Source organism: Bos mutus, chromosome 6 (assembly GCF_027580195.1).
Source record: "Bos mutus isolate GX-2022 chromosome 6, NWIPB_WYAK_1.1, whole genome shotgun sequence".
Classification (NCBI taxonomy): domain Eukaryota; kingdom Metazoa; phylum Chordata; class Mammalia; order Artiodactyla; family Bovidae; genus Bos; species Bos mutus.
In genome coordinates this window covers 61,741,569-61,755,514 of record NC_091622.1, presented here as the reverse complement: position 1 = coordinate 61,755,514, position 13,946 = coordinate 61,741,569, and the positions used below count along the sequence as shown (strand labels likewise).

The following is a 13,946-nucleotide window of genomic DNA, read 5'->3' as shown; positions in this document are numbered from 1 at the left end:
TGTCAATTCTAAGACATGTCTTTATATTTTAGAACATTTATAATTGCAATACAAATGACAATCAACATAATTTAGATGACATAATTTAATTGACAGTATTTTTTTCTCTTCTTAGTAGTATATCAGATAATGGTGTTCCTTAAAATTGATGATGTCTCACATGGCACGACATGTGATGAAATAAGGAATGGTAAAATTACTTTTCTCATCTTTTGTAGACATCATTCAATTATGATAGTGGCCTCTTGTACCCAAAGTAAAACATGGGACAGAATAGTCAACATTAAAATTTAACCATTTGAAAATTCTTCTCCTAATCAACTTACCAAATTTTAAGGTTTTTTGAGCCACAATTTCCTGAGAGTAAAAGACCCTATATCATAGGGCTGTTCTGAGGTTTAAGTGTGTGTGCATGAGTTCTGCTGAGTGACAGGCTTCCATGTGCAGTGAGAGGTCTCCACCACTAGGAAAAAACGTTGAGTGGCTCAGAGAGAGTGTATAGAAACCAAGACCAAGGTGGGCAGCAGGTAAAAGCCAGACAAGGAAAGGAATAAAGGAAATAGTACCCTGCAACAGAGGCAAACAACTCTCAAAACCAAGGTGAAGACTCCTAAGAGAATCCTTTTTTGTCTGTGTTTCCTGCTACATTAGAAATCAGTGACTGCAATCCTGCGAAACCCTGCTGACACTGCAGGCCACATATCAGCTAGGTGGTCCTGACATCACCAGGACAACATCATCCTCTTCCTCTTTAGCATAGTCTTACTTGAAGGAGGCTGAACAGAACCCAACTACATATCCTAAGTTCAAGACTCACGTGGATACGTGAGTCTCCACGGGGCTACAGTTGTTGAAAGACAACCACACAACTTGTAAACTCCTGTGAAATCAAAACTTTGATTGGAAACCACTCCAAACAGCTAACTAGTAGAACCAGAAGGTAGGATACTAAGCTCCACAATTTTGTATTCAACGAAATTGAACCACTCAGCCAGATGCAAACACACAGGTAGTCCTAAAAAGGTATGAAGTGATGAAGATGGCAATGCAATGGTCTACACCTCACTGAGAAAGAGGACATTTTGTTTTTCCTGATGGTAAAATGCACTAAAGACATAAGAATCATTTCTTCCCTCAACAGAATTTAGAGGCTGAGTTGAAAACCAGAGCTCTGGAGGGGCAAAGCCTGTGTCATGAATACTGGAGCAGGCCAGGAGTAAAAGAGGTAGGTGCTAGTGAGAGGCAGGAAGAGTGTCATTTGAAAAGGAAAAAACAGAGCTCAGCTTCAGGCAATTTCAGGATTTCAGTCATGTCACTTAGTGTTGTCAGATAAGATTATTGTAAATATAAACCTGACATCTGGATTTTCATAAGAAATTTTCTGCTTTCTAAATAGTAGCACCTCATTAAAAAATATATTGAGACCCTTGGACCAATATCACTGAAGGCTGAATTTGGCTTAAAGACCGGAAATTTATTAACGCTGGAAAGGAGAGAGTCCCGAGGAGTTATATCATATGTTCCTGGACAATGTCTCTGGCCATCTGTGTCTCTGAGAAGTTACTGAGCCATTTAGCTCAGTTTCCGCATCTGTAGAATGTGATAATAGCAGTAGATACCAAACATATTTGATGAGTAGATTAAGTAAGAGAAAATAAGAAAACAACTACTGCAGGGCTTAAAATAAAGTACTGTGTTAAGTTATAACTGCAAAAATATTACAATCCACATTGTGGAACTTTTAAGATTAAAACCACAAGCAAAAACAAATCAGTGGAAAACATTAGTGAAATTAATAATACAAAAAGGAGGATTTTTACTATGCTTTAGATTAAGAAGCATTGATCTTCAAAGAGGGTAACCAAGTGCCCAAGAGCCTCTGGATTCTCTTCATACATTTATGGACATGCTGGGAATCATTGAACTCACAGTAAATGTTGCAGCTTTTGGAAGAGCACTAAGGTTCTCTTCTTCCTAATGATATTATCTGGGTAATTATGCATTGTTCCTCTGGCTGCAAAGACTTATAGCTGCATTTGTTTCTACCAAAATGCTTCACTTCTTTGAATAGTATACTTATTGTTTTAAATATTTGATAAGAAATACAGCTCCCCTATGTGAAGAAATGGGGAAGTTTAAGATTGGACCATTCTGCTACCACCACAACAGACTCACATAGGATTCTCTCTGCCAGGAAACAAATGCTTGGTACCACTTTCCTATGTGTCTCTAAGAAATATACATTTAAGAAACAGTAACACCATGAATCCTTATTTGGTGGCCATGTTAAATGCTGTCTAATGCAAAGGGTAACAAAAATATTCCTATACAGCTATTGTTGAGAATTAGCTTTGTTGCCTGAAATCAATGATTCTACAATAGTATTTGATATTAGAATAAACTAGGGAACTTTTAAAAATCCCTAAAGCCCAGGCCAAGCACATACCAATTAAATCAGAATCACAGGGTGGGATTTCAAAATTGAAGTTTTTTTTAAAAATTCCTATGGCAATTTCTGGCTTCCCCAGTGGCTCAGCAGTAAAGAATTCACTGCAATGCAGAAGACACAGGAGACATGGGTTTGATCCCTGACTCAGGAAGATCTCCTGGAGAAGGGAATGGCAACCCACTCCAGTATTCCTGCCAGGAGAATCCCATGGACAGAGGAGCTTGGAGGGCTTCAGTCCATAGGGTCGCAAAGAGTCAAACACGACTGAAGCTACTGAGCACACAGCACATGGCAATTTCAGTGTGCAACCAAGTTCTAGAACTAGTTAGACACCAGTTGGAAATGCAGAATCATGAGCTGCAGCCCAAATCTACTGAATCAGAATCTGCTCTTTAACAAGTTTTCTGAGAAATCTGGGTGCACATTCTATTTTGAGGAGCCCTGGTAAGTCACATAGACAGTTTGACTTGACAGAAAACCTAGGTTAATGTCCTTTTAAAATAACTGCTAGTCATTTACACAGTCATTAGAATAAGTTGCCAATATATACTAGGCACTAGATATATAATGGAGAAGGCAATGTCACCCCACTCCAGTACTCTTGCCTGGAAAATCCCATGGACAGAGGAGCCTAGTAGGCTGCAGTCCATGAGGTCGCTAAGAGTCAGACACGACTGAGCGACTTCACTTTCATTTTTTCACTTTCCACTTTCATGCACTGGAGAAGGCAATGGCAACCCACTCCAGTGTTCTTGCCTGGAGAATCCCAGGGATGGGAAGCCTGGTGGGCTGCTGTCTATGGGGTTGCACAGAGTTGGACACGACTGAAGTGACTTAGCAGCAGCAGATATATAATGGTGACCAAACAAAATAATTTCCTAACAACATGGAGCTCATAGTTTAAAGTAATTTTAGAAAAACCTAAAATGTTACATAAATAAATATAGAATTATAAGCTGGTAAGTGCTGCAAAGGAAATGCACAAGTTGTTAGAAGAGGCTATGGCAGAAGGGTCTTTTTTGTTTAGAGGTTAAGAAAGCATTTTCTGGTATTTGAGCTCTGATTAAAAGGATAAGAAGTTACAAAAATTAACTAGGTAGAGAGCATGAGGCAAAATATCATAGACAAGTGTAAAGAGGTTGACGTGGAGGAAGATGGCATGTTTGAGATTCTGAAAGAAAGTCTTAGGTGAAACACAAAGAAGGAGAATTATAATAATACTGAATGATTTTGGACATGTATATAGGATCAATAGATGTATTTTACAGACACTTTAAAGATCTATGGCCTTTAACCTAAAAGCAATGAGAAATTTCTGAAGGTTTTTAAGGAGTATGGGAGGGGTTTACATATTTTAAAAATAAGTGAAGCAGATATTTGCACAAACCTAGCAAGTGCCATTTTTGCTCTAGTTGTTTAGTCGCTAAGTCTTGTCTGTCTCTTTGGAACCCCGTGGACTATAGCCCACCAGGCTCCTCCATGGGATTTCCCAGATAAGAATACTGCAGCGGGTTGCTATTTCCTTCTCCAGGGGATCAAACTCTTGTCTCCTGCATTGGCTGGCAGATTCTTTACTGCTGAGCTACCTGGGAGGCTCAACAACAGTGTCATTATTAGTATAGAGGCAATGCCAAATAATGCTCAAACTACCGCACAACTGCACTCATCTCACACGCTAGTAAAGTAATGCTCAAAATTCTCCAAGCCAGGCTTCAGCAATACGTGAACCGTGAACTTCCTGATGTTCAAGTTGGTTTTAGAAAAGGCAGAGGAACCAGAGATCAAATTGCCAACATCTGCTGGATCATAGAAAAAGCAAGAGAGTTCCAGAAAAACATCTATTTCTGCTTTATTGACTATGCCAAAGCCTTTGACTGTGTGGACCACAATGAACTGTGGAAAATTCTGGAAGAGATGGGAATACCAGATCACCTGACCTGCCTCTTGAGAAATCTGTATGCAAGTCAGGAAGCAACAGTTAGAACTGGATATGGAACAGACTGGGTCCAAATAGGAAACGGAGTACATCAAGGCTGTATATTCTCACCCTGCTTATTTAACTTCTATGCAGAGTACATCATGAGAAAATCTGGGCTGGAGGAAGAACAAGCTGGAATCAAGATTGCCAGGAGAAATATCAATAGCCTCAGATATGCAGATGACACCACCCTTATGGCAGAAAGTGAAGAGGAACTAAAAAGCCTCTTGGTGAAAGTGAAAGAGGAGAGTGAAAAAGTGGGCTTAAAGCTCAACATTCAGAAAACTAAGATCATGGCATCCGGTTCCACCACTTCATGGGAAATAAATGGGGAAACAGTGGAAACAGTGTCAGACTCTATTTTGGGGGGCTCCAAAATCACTGCAGATGGTGACTGCAGCCATGAAATTAAAAGACGCTTACTCCTCGGAAGGAAAGTTATGACAAACCTAGATAGCATATTCAAAAGCAGAGACATTACTTTGCCAACAAAGGTCCATCTAGTCAAGGCTATGGTTTTTCCTGTGGTAATGTATGGATGTGAGAGTTGGACTGTGAAGAAGGCTGAGCGCCGAAGAATTGATGCTTTTGAACTGTGGTGTTGGAGAAGACTCTTGAAAGTCTCTTGGACTGCAAGGAGATCCAACCAGTCCATTCTGAAGGAGATCAGCCCTGGGATTTCTTTGGAAGGAATGATGCTGAAGATGAAACTCCAATACTTTGGCCACCTCATGCGAAGAGCTGACTCATTGGAAAAGACTCTGATGCTTGGAGGAATTGGGGGCAGGAGGAGAAGGGGACGACAGAGGATGAGATGGCTGGATGGCATCACCGACTCGATGGACGTGAGTTTGAGTGAACTCTGGGAGTCGGTAATGGACAGGGAGGCCCGGCGTGCTGCGATTCATGGGGTCGAAAAGAGTCGGACACGACTGAGCGACTGAACTGAACTCAACTGAAACGAATGATGCTCTCAGGGTTGTGTAATCCACACCGTGAACCATCATTTCCATTCTCATTCCCAACTCCTTTGGTCTGGAAACTCAGACTGAATCTGGGATAAATTCAAGGTAGGAAATAAAGTGTAAGTAATTAAGTAAATAAAAATGATCTTATTGAACAGTTTTTTATATGATTTGAAAGTAGATCTTTCTATAAGTAGAAGCAGGTTGAATGATTTCTCAAGGTTGCTTCCAGTTTTATCATATGAATTTTAAATGATATTGTCTTGGGGGAAAATAATCCTCTTCTACACTTGCTTCATTTTCTTTCCCTCAACAGATTTGTCAAAGCATCTGGCCAGAAATCTAAAAATAGCCTCTCAGTGGTTAGCTGTCCCTCTTCTCCCTTCCTCAGTGTTACCATGGGAATAGCGTAATGAAGGATGGAGGCGTCTGAGAAAGCGCTAAGAAGCCACTGGCATCTGCAGCCTGCCTGTTCTGAGAGAGTCAATCTAGGTGAAGGCAAGCTATTGCCTCCTTTCCATTGATTAAAAAAAGATGAATCTTCAGGGTGCCCCAAAGCCATACAACAACCCGCAGCAAAGATAGATGTGTTGTCAAGGGAGGGAACTTGCTGTGAATGATACTGAAGGGTTTCTACATAGCCAACATATATCTTCAAGCTGCACCTTATCTGGCAATCACCACTGTCAGACAGTAAGTTTTGTAGTCATCTAGGCATCTAGGAACAGTTCTAGAACCCCACATCCACTGTAAGTCCCACCGCCTCAGGCCAAGAATTAGTCCCCACTGCTCCCCAATAGAGTCAGCTTGGTGTAGACTCACCTCCGCAGGCTTGGGCAGATGTGGTGGGTTATTTCCACTTGACCATTTGCCTGTCCAGGTGGCCCTGGTTTGACAAGATCTCCTGAAATTGAGGTCCCTAGACAATTCCAGGAATTCAATTCTTAAACAAAACTAAAAAATATAATAAAGACTGACATTTTAAAATGCTGATGGCAGTGTGTATGTGCGTGCGTGCTCAGTTCTGTCCAACTCTGTGACCCCATGGACTGTAACCCTCCAGGCTCCACTATCCATGGGGATTCTCCAGGCAAGAACACTGGAGGGGTTGCCATGCCCTCCTTCAGGTGAACTTCCTGACTCAGAGATCTAACCCACGTCTCCTGCAATGCTAATAACTTTGCATTTACTTAATCTTCCCAATAATTTACATGATGTTAGTATATTTATTTATAGATCTAGAAACCTAGGTTCAGAGAGAATAAGTGTCCTCAACAGGATGATGGAGTTAAAGTTACAGCAAAATTAGAAAATTGGAGCCCAGATGCATACACTTCAAAGTTCATGTGTTTCCACCCAGCCAAGCAGAACCCCTGAACAACGCTGTTGCTTTGTTACCCCTGCCCCAGGATTAAGTTATTGCCAAAACAGACCACTGTAGAACTAATTCAAGGCCCGTGAGATAACACTGATGATTTAAAGAGGTTTGTCTCTTTACCAAATTATGCTCCCACATTTAATAGCAACATCCCAGGAGGGACATTTTTAACTTTTTTAATTTCAGTCTAAAAAGATTCCTTTGACATGGACAAGGTGCAGAGACCTTTTTTTCTGTCTGAAGGCAAAGAGGGGAAGTGATTAGCTCAGAGCCATGCAGCATGTCAGAGGGCTAGCTGGGACTGGACCCAGATTTCCTGATTATTAGGCATTGGGCCAAGCCACTGGCTGCAGGAATCAATTTTAAATACAAGACACTTGCCTTTGGAAGCAGGGATGTGGGCCTTACTTAGTAAAGGGCAGGAATTCTCTCTCTCTCTCTCCCTCTTCGTGCCACTCTGTAAACCCCTGTGGCTGTAAGCGTATTCTGAGATGCTTCTTAATATTAAACTTAAATAAATAAATAAGTTCCTGCCTGCCTTGTTTCAAAGTGCCTTTTGAATTATTTCACTTAACTACTGTGATGTGAAAACCCACTTTATCCACACCGTCCTCCTCTCTTCTCTTAGTTTCTGAATCTGACTCCACTCTGACCATACTCCCTATTCAGTTCTGAGGGTAAATGGTGATTTTCTATGCTATACCCCCTCCCACACTTTGATCACAAACACCATGAGTACCTTCTCATGTTCCTTTTTAAGACACGGGTTATAAAATAACTATAATAACTACTATTTGCTGCATGATTCCTGTGTGTGTATACACACACACACACACACACACACACACACACAGTTCCAGGCCTGCAGAGGGGAACTTTACATGTGTAATGTTCACCTATCATAAGAGATAAGGATTATTATCCAAATTTTATAGGCAAAGTAACTGAAACTTGAAGGTAAATTTAAGGTGACTACATGCCTCAGAGGAAAATGGAGCAGAACCAGAATTTTAACCTGAGTCTTCCTCCTAAATTCTTGCTTACAGCCTTAGGAAGATACTCCACAACCATCTTAAATACAACCAACCAATGGTCACACCATTCCAGAACTGAGCAGTGAATAGTACCACAGAGGGACTATCGGAGGGACCATCCTAGCAATCCCCATTGCTCCTCCCTCCACTTCATTCCAGTGTCTCTGGTTACATATCACCTCCTCAGACATACCTCCCTCATCATCCCATGTAAAATAGACCCTCCATCCCCTAATGCAGTTCTTTCTTTTAGAATACTTAGTGCTGCTGCACATTACTGTGTATGTTTATTGGCTTATCATCTCAACAAATAAAACATAACCTAAATAAAGCAAGGGCTTCCCTGGTGGCTCAGTGGTAAAGAATCTGCCTGCCAATGCAGGAGACATGGGTTTGATCCCTGATCTGGAATGATCCTCTGGAGAAGGAAATGGTAACCCACTTCAGTATCTTTGCTTAGGGAACCCCATGGACAGAGGAGTCTGGCATGCATAGTCCATGGGGTCACAAAGAGTTGGATATAACTCAGTGACTGAACACATACACACACACAAATAAAGCAGAAATTCATTTTGTACACAAGAACCCAGAATATGACCTGGTACATAGATGCTCAAGAAATACCTCCTGACCTCTTCTGCATACACTGAATTAAGACTTGGTTTGAATCTATCTCTTAGTAACAGCATAATCTTGTAGCAGTTAATCTCTTTAAGTCTCAGTTTTTTTATTTGTAAAATAGACATCAATGCTTACTTCATGGGAAATTGTGAAGATTAAATGATTAAATGAATAAAAAAATCCTTAACATGAATCCTGATACATAATAAATAATAAATGTTATTTATTTATTATTAATATCATTATTACAAAATGTTTTGGACACACAACAGCAATAGTACTATTACCACTATTATTATTATCAACAAGTCCAAATTCACACAAGTCATCAACCTCCTAAGTTTGAATGGCAAAGTTTAACTTTATAATTACATGATGGTCATAAAATAAATATCTTTAATGAGTTAAATTACTACTTAAATTTGCTTGGATGTGCCATCAATTCTAAGAGTGGAAAACAATAGAGAATACATATAAGATATCATAAAAATCCCTCCTTTTTTAAGTTCAGCTGCCCTCACGGTGGCATCAAAGAAACACATGAGCATAATCTCTTCACACAAAGATTTTGGTACAGTGTATTCTGTTTTCACAATGCTCCAAGATCACAGAAATAAATGGATTTTATTTTATTTCATTCATTATATTTCATTTCCCTTCATGGTTTAAAAGTTATCTATTTGTCCAAATCAATTACTGAGTTGGCCTAGACATTAATTGAAAAGTCAATGAACCTAATGAATCCTCCAGACCAAAGAGATAAATTTTTCCAGAAAGTTAACCTGAAACAATACTGATTTTCCAGCACATCAGAGTTAATAGAAATGAAGGTGCCCCCTCGCACCCCTTGACCTTGGAGAGGGGGTCATAATTCTGTCAATTTAGCATTAATATAACACAGGGATATTTCACTTGAAAATTTAGATTTTTGTCTTCTCTTGAAACAGCAGAAAACTTGACAACACTGGTTTTGCTGCCTTCCTCTGCAAAAACAGCTTGACAGCAACTCCTCGCTTTAGATGACACATGGCTCTTGCTGCCACATTTAATACTGTTTCCTTTATATCTAGACAATATCTGTCACTAACATTGCCTGCATCGCCCCTTCAGGTCTGAGTTTGTAATGTCATATTTAGTCCATGGCTTCTCTTGTGGCTCAGCTGGTAAAGAATCTGCCTGCAATGCGGGAGACCTGGGTTTGATCCCTGGATTGGGAAGATCCCCTAGAGAAGGGAAAGGCTACCCACTCCAGTATTCTGGCCTGGAGAATTCCATAAACTCTATAGTCCATGGTGTGGCAAAGAGTTGGACATGACTGAGTGACTTTCACTTTTGGAGAAGTAAATGGCAACCCACTCCGATATTCTTCCCTAGTGAATTCCATGGACAGAGGAGACTGGTGGGCTATAATCCATGTGGTTGCAAAGAGTCAGACACGACTGAAAGTGGCTTAGCACTACCATCTAGTCCATATGCACACTTTACATAGGAAGAAATTGAGACTCACACTTTAATTATTTGAATCAAACTTTTTTTTAGGAAGCAACATGTTGCAGGGGAAAGAAAATCCATCTGGAGCCATTGCTTTGGCACTTAGTACCTGCATGAACTTGAGGAAATCAGTTTACTTTCCTGGGATTACTTTTTCTCTTCTCTCATATAGGTACAGCTATAATCTAGCCCCTGAGGGAGTCGTAGGGTCATAGGTAAAAGACATCTGAAAGAAAGCGAAAGTGAAAATTGCTCAGTCATGTCTGACTCTTTGCAACCCCATGGACTATAGAGTTCATGGAATTCTCCAGGCCAGAATACTGGAGTGGGTAGCCTTTCCCTTCTCCAGGGTATCTTCCCAACCCAAGGATCGAACCCAGGTCTCCCGCATTGCAAGAGGATTCTTTACCAGCTGAGCCACAAGAGAAGCCCAAGAATACCGAAGTGGGTAGCCTATCCCTTCTCCAGCGAATCTTTCCAACCCAGGAATCAAACTGGGGTCTCCTGCATTTCAGGTGGATTCTTTACCAACTGAGCTATCAGGGAAGCCCAAAGACACCTGAAGACACTGTAAATTATAAAACTTTACAGACACACCAGCCATCATTATCCCCTAAAGTCACACATCTTGGAGAAGAGGAGCTAGGATCTCATGGAAGCCACCTTTCTATCAAAAAAAAAAAAAAATCTCTCTTCTGACATGAATACTTGGTTTCTATAGAAATTGTCACAAACATGATTTATTGGCATTTGCAGTTCTGCTCATTTCTTCAGGTAACACAATATTGATGTGAATGCCAAAAATCATCATTTCAGGAGCATCCCATCCCAAAATGATGCACTTACCCATAGTGAAAAACCAGGCAGCAAATGAATCAGAAACATCTTACAAATGGAGATACTGAAAAACCACATTGTCCCTCTCATCCTATGAGAGATTCAGGTGACAAAACCAGAAGAAACTGGACTAAAGTGTTTAACAATAGCATCAGAATACTAAGTGCTTGGTCCTGCCTTGACCATTTTCATAGTGCCTTTCATCTTTTTATTTTATAAAAACTCTGGTGCTTTCCTAAAGGGAAAGGTGCCCTTTTTATTCCATTCTCCCAAAGACATACACATTATGAATACAAAATCAAACAATAAAACATTAAAATCTTTCTGGATTTTCTACATCAAAGAAACTGCCTGAATAATCAGCTAAATGTAGTCAGTCCTCTTTAGTGGGTTGGGATATGATAAGAGTCTACTCTGGAGATTGAAATACTTGCATCTCATCTCAACTTGATGCTTTAATAAATGCCATTGTTATGAAGAGGTGACCTCAGTCTTTGTAGAAGTCCCAGAATCAACTGAGAGTCTATTTCAAAGCCAGTGAAAACTCAGAGGTTGAGAAAACTGGAACCAGCCTCAGGCAAATCCCTCATCCCTGCCTCTTCTTTAGGCTTCCAGGTTTAACTCTTACATCACTCTGACTCTTATGAATCTCATGGTCCCAACCTCACCTAAATATCCTCTTCTCCAGATTCTAAACACTGTATTTAGGGGAAGAAACTGCTGGAGAGCATTGATGGGAAGCTTGGAAGTTGGCACAGAAAGCTGATACATGTATCTTATGAGCACTGAGTCCTTTAATTCTATAAGGAAAGTAGATGCTATCATTATCTTAGCTTTGCAGATGAGAAAACAAAGTAGGTGACAAGCCTAAAGTCAGACAAGTAGCAAGAGATGGAGCCAGTATTTGATCTGAGTAAACCACAGAACTCAAATCTTTATATGATCCTATAGGTCACTTCCTGACTTTGACTCCATTTCTACCCCATCTCATTGAGTAAAAAGAAGTTAGAGGGACAGATATAGGATTTATTAATCCTCTGGAGAAGGAAATGGCAACCCACTCCAGTATTCTTGCCTGGAAAATCCCATGGACGGAGGAGCCTGGCAGGCTACAGTCCATGGGGTTGCAAAGAGTCGGACACGACTGAGCAACTTCACAACAACAACAAAGTTTCATAAGTCACCAGTCCTAAAGGAAATCAGTCCTGAATATTCACTGGAAAGACTGATGCTGAAGCTGAAACTCCAATACTTTGGCCACCTGATGCAAAGAACTGACTCATTGGATAAGACCCTGATGCTGGGAAAGATTGAGGGCAGGAGGAGAAGGGGATGACAGAGGATGAGATGGTTGGATGGCATCACCAACTTGATGGACATGAGTTTGAGCAAACTCCAGGAGTTGGTGATGGACAGGGAAGCGGAAGCCTGGTGCGCTCCAGTCCATGGGGCCGCAAAGAGTTGGGCAGTTCAGTTCAGTTCAGTTCAGTTGGACAGTTCAGTTCAGTTCAGTTCTGTTGGACATGACTGAGCAACTGAACTGAAATGAATCCTAAAGTTTAATATGTTTTAGGGTTGTTGTATCAAATTACCACAAATGTAGTGGCCTAAAACAACAGAAATGTATTATCTCTAAATTAACTATCTCCAATTCTGGAGGTCAGAAGTCTCAAATAAGTTCCACTGGGCAGAAAGCAAGGTCTTGGCAGGACCACCTCCCCTTTAGAACTCCAGGGGGGAATCTATTGCCTCATTTTCCCCAGCTTCTAGAGGTCACCTGCATTCCTTGTGTCTCCATCCCTTCTGCCATCTTCAAAGTACAGCTGACCCTTGAACAACACAGCTTTAAACTGTTCAAGTTCACTTATACAGTTTTTTTTCAATAATAAACACTACAGTATTACACGATCTGATCCAACGTTGGTTGAATCCTCAAATGCAAACTGCTAGTGTGAATAAACCCAGGACGGTGAAGGTTGACTGAATTATACAGGATTTTTGACTGTGTGGAAGGTCAGTGTCCCTAACCTCCATTCTTGTTCAAGGGTCAACTGTATACTGTAACAACCTCTGTTTCCATGGTCACACCTCTTCTCTGATTCTGACCTTCATGCCTCTTTCTTACAAGGACCCTTGTGATTACATTGGTCCCATCCAATAATCCAGAATAATATTTCCATCTCAAAATCCATAGCTAACCACAAATGCAAAGTCCCTTCTGCTGTAAGGCAACATGTTCGCAAACTCTAGGAATTAGGGTGGGGCTTCCCAGGTGGCTCAGTGGTAAAGAATTCTTTACCACTCTTGCCAATGCAGGAGGCACAGGAGCTGCAGGTTTGATCTGTGGGTTGGGAAGAGCCCCTAGAAAAGGAAATAGCAACCCACTCCAGTATTCTTTCCTGGGAAATCCAATGGACAGAGGAGCCTGGTGGGCTATAGTCCATGGGGTCTCAAAGAGTCAGACATGACTGAACGACCAAGCATTCGGGAATTAGGATAAAAACAGCTTTGGGGTTAGGGAGACTATTGTTGAGTTTATGATAGATGTGCTATGCTATGCTATGCTATGCTAAGTCACTTCAGTTGTGTCCGACTCTGTGTGACCCCATAGACGGTAGCCTACCAGGCTCCCCCGTCCCTGGGATTCTCCAGGCAAGAACACTGGAGTGGGTTGCCATTTCCTTCTCCAATGCATGAAAGTGAAAAGTGAAAGTGAAGTTGCTCAGTCATGTCCAACTCTTAGCGACCCCATGGACTGCAGCCTACCCGGCTCCTCCGTCCATGGGATTTTCCAGGCAAGAGTACTGGAGTGGGGTGCCATTGCCTTCTCCATATGAGAGATATATAGGCAGGTAAATAGAGATAGATTGACTTTACAGTCACAGATCATAGGTTTAGGAATAAAAAGACTTCAAGTTACACAATCTTAAAGCAGGCGGGAAACTTGGAGATCATCTAGCCCAGCTTGCACAAATGTATGACAGTGTCAAGAATACACTCAAACCTCTAGTAGACCAAATCCTCATTGTACCTATTGGCTTGTTAAACACAAAATACGGGTATTTCTAGTAAGACAGGCATGAAACACATTGTTCTTATAAGACCTCGATACAATCATTTGTGAGCAGGACTTTTCTCCAAGTTGCTACTGAAGAGATGGAAAGAGTTTAAAAACAAGCAAGTGCATTAAAGA

The 13,946-nt window shown here is 41.0% G+C and overlaps 1 protein-coding gene across 1 annotated transcript in view; it reads right to left on the bottom strand.

Annotated features, from left to right (window-relative positions):
- Positions 1-13,946, bottom strand: part of GRXCR1 (glutaredoxin and cysteine rich domain containing 1) — a 133,992-nt gene that overhangs the window by 66,289 nt on the left and 53,757 nt on the right. The window lies entirely within an intron of this gene.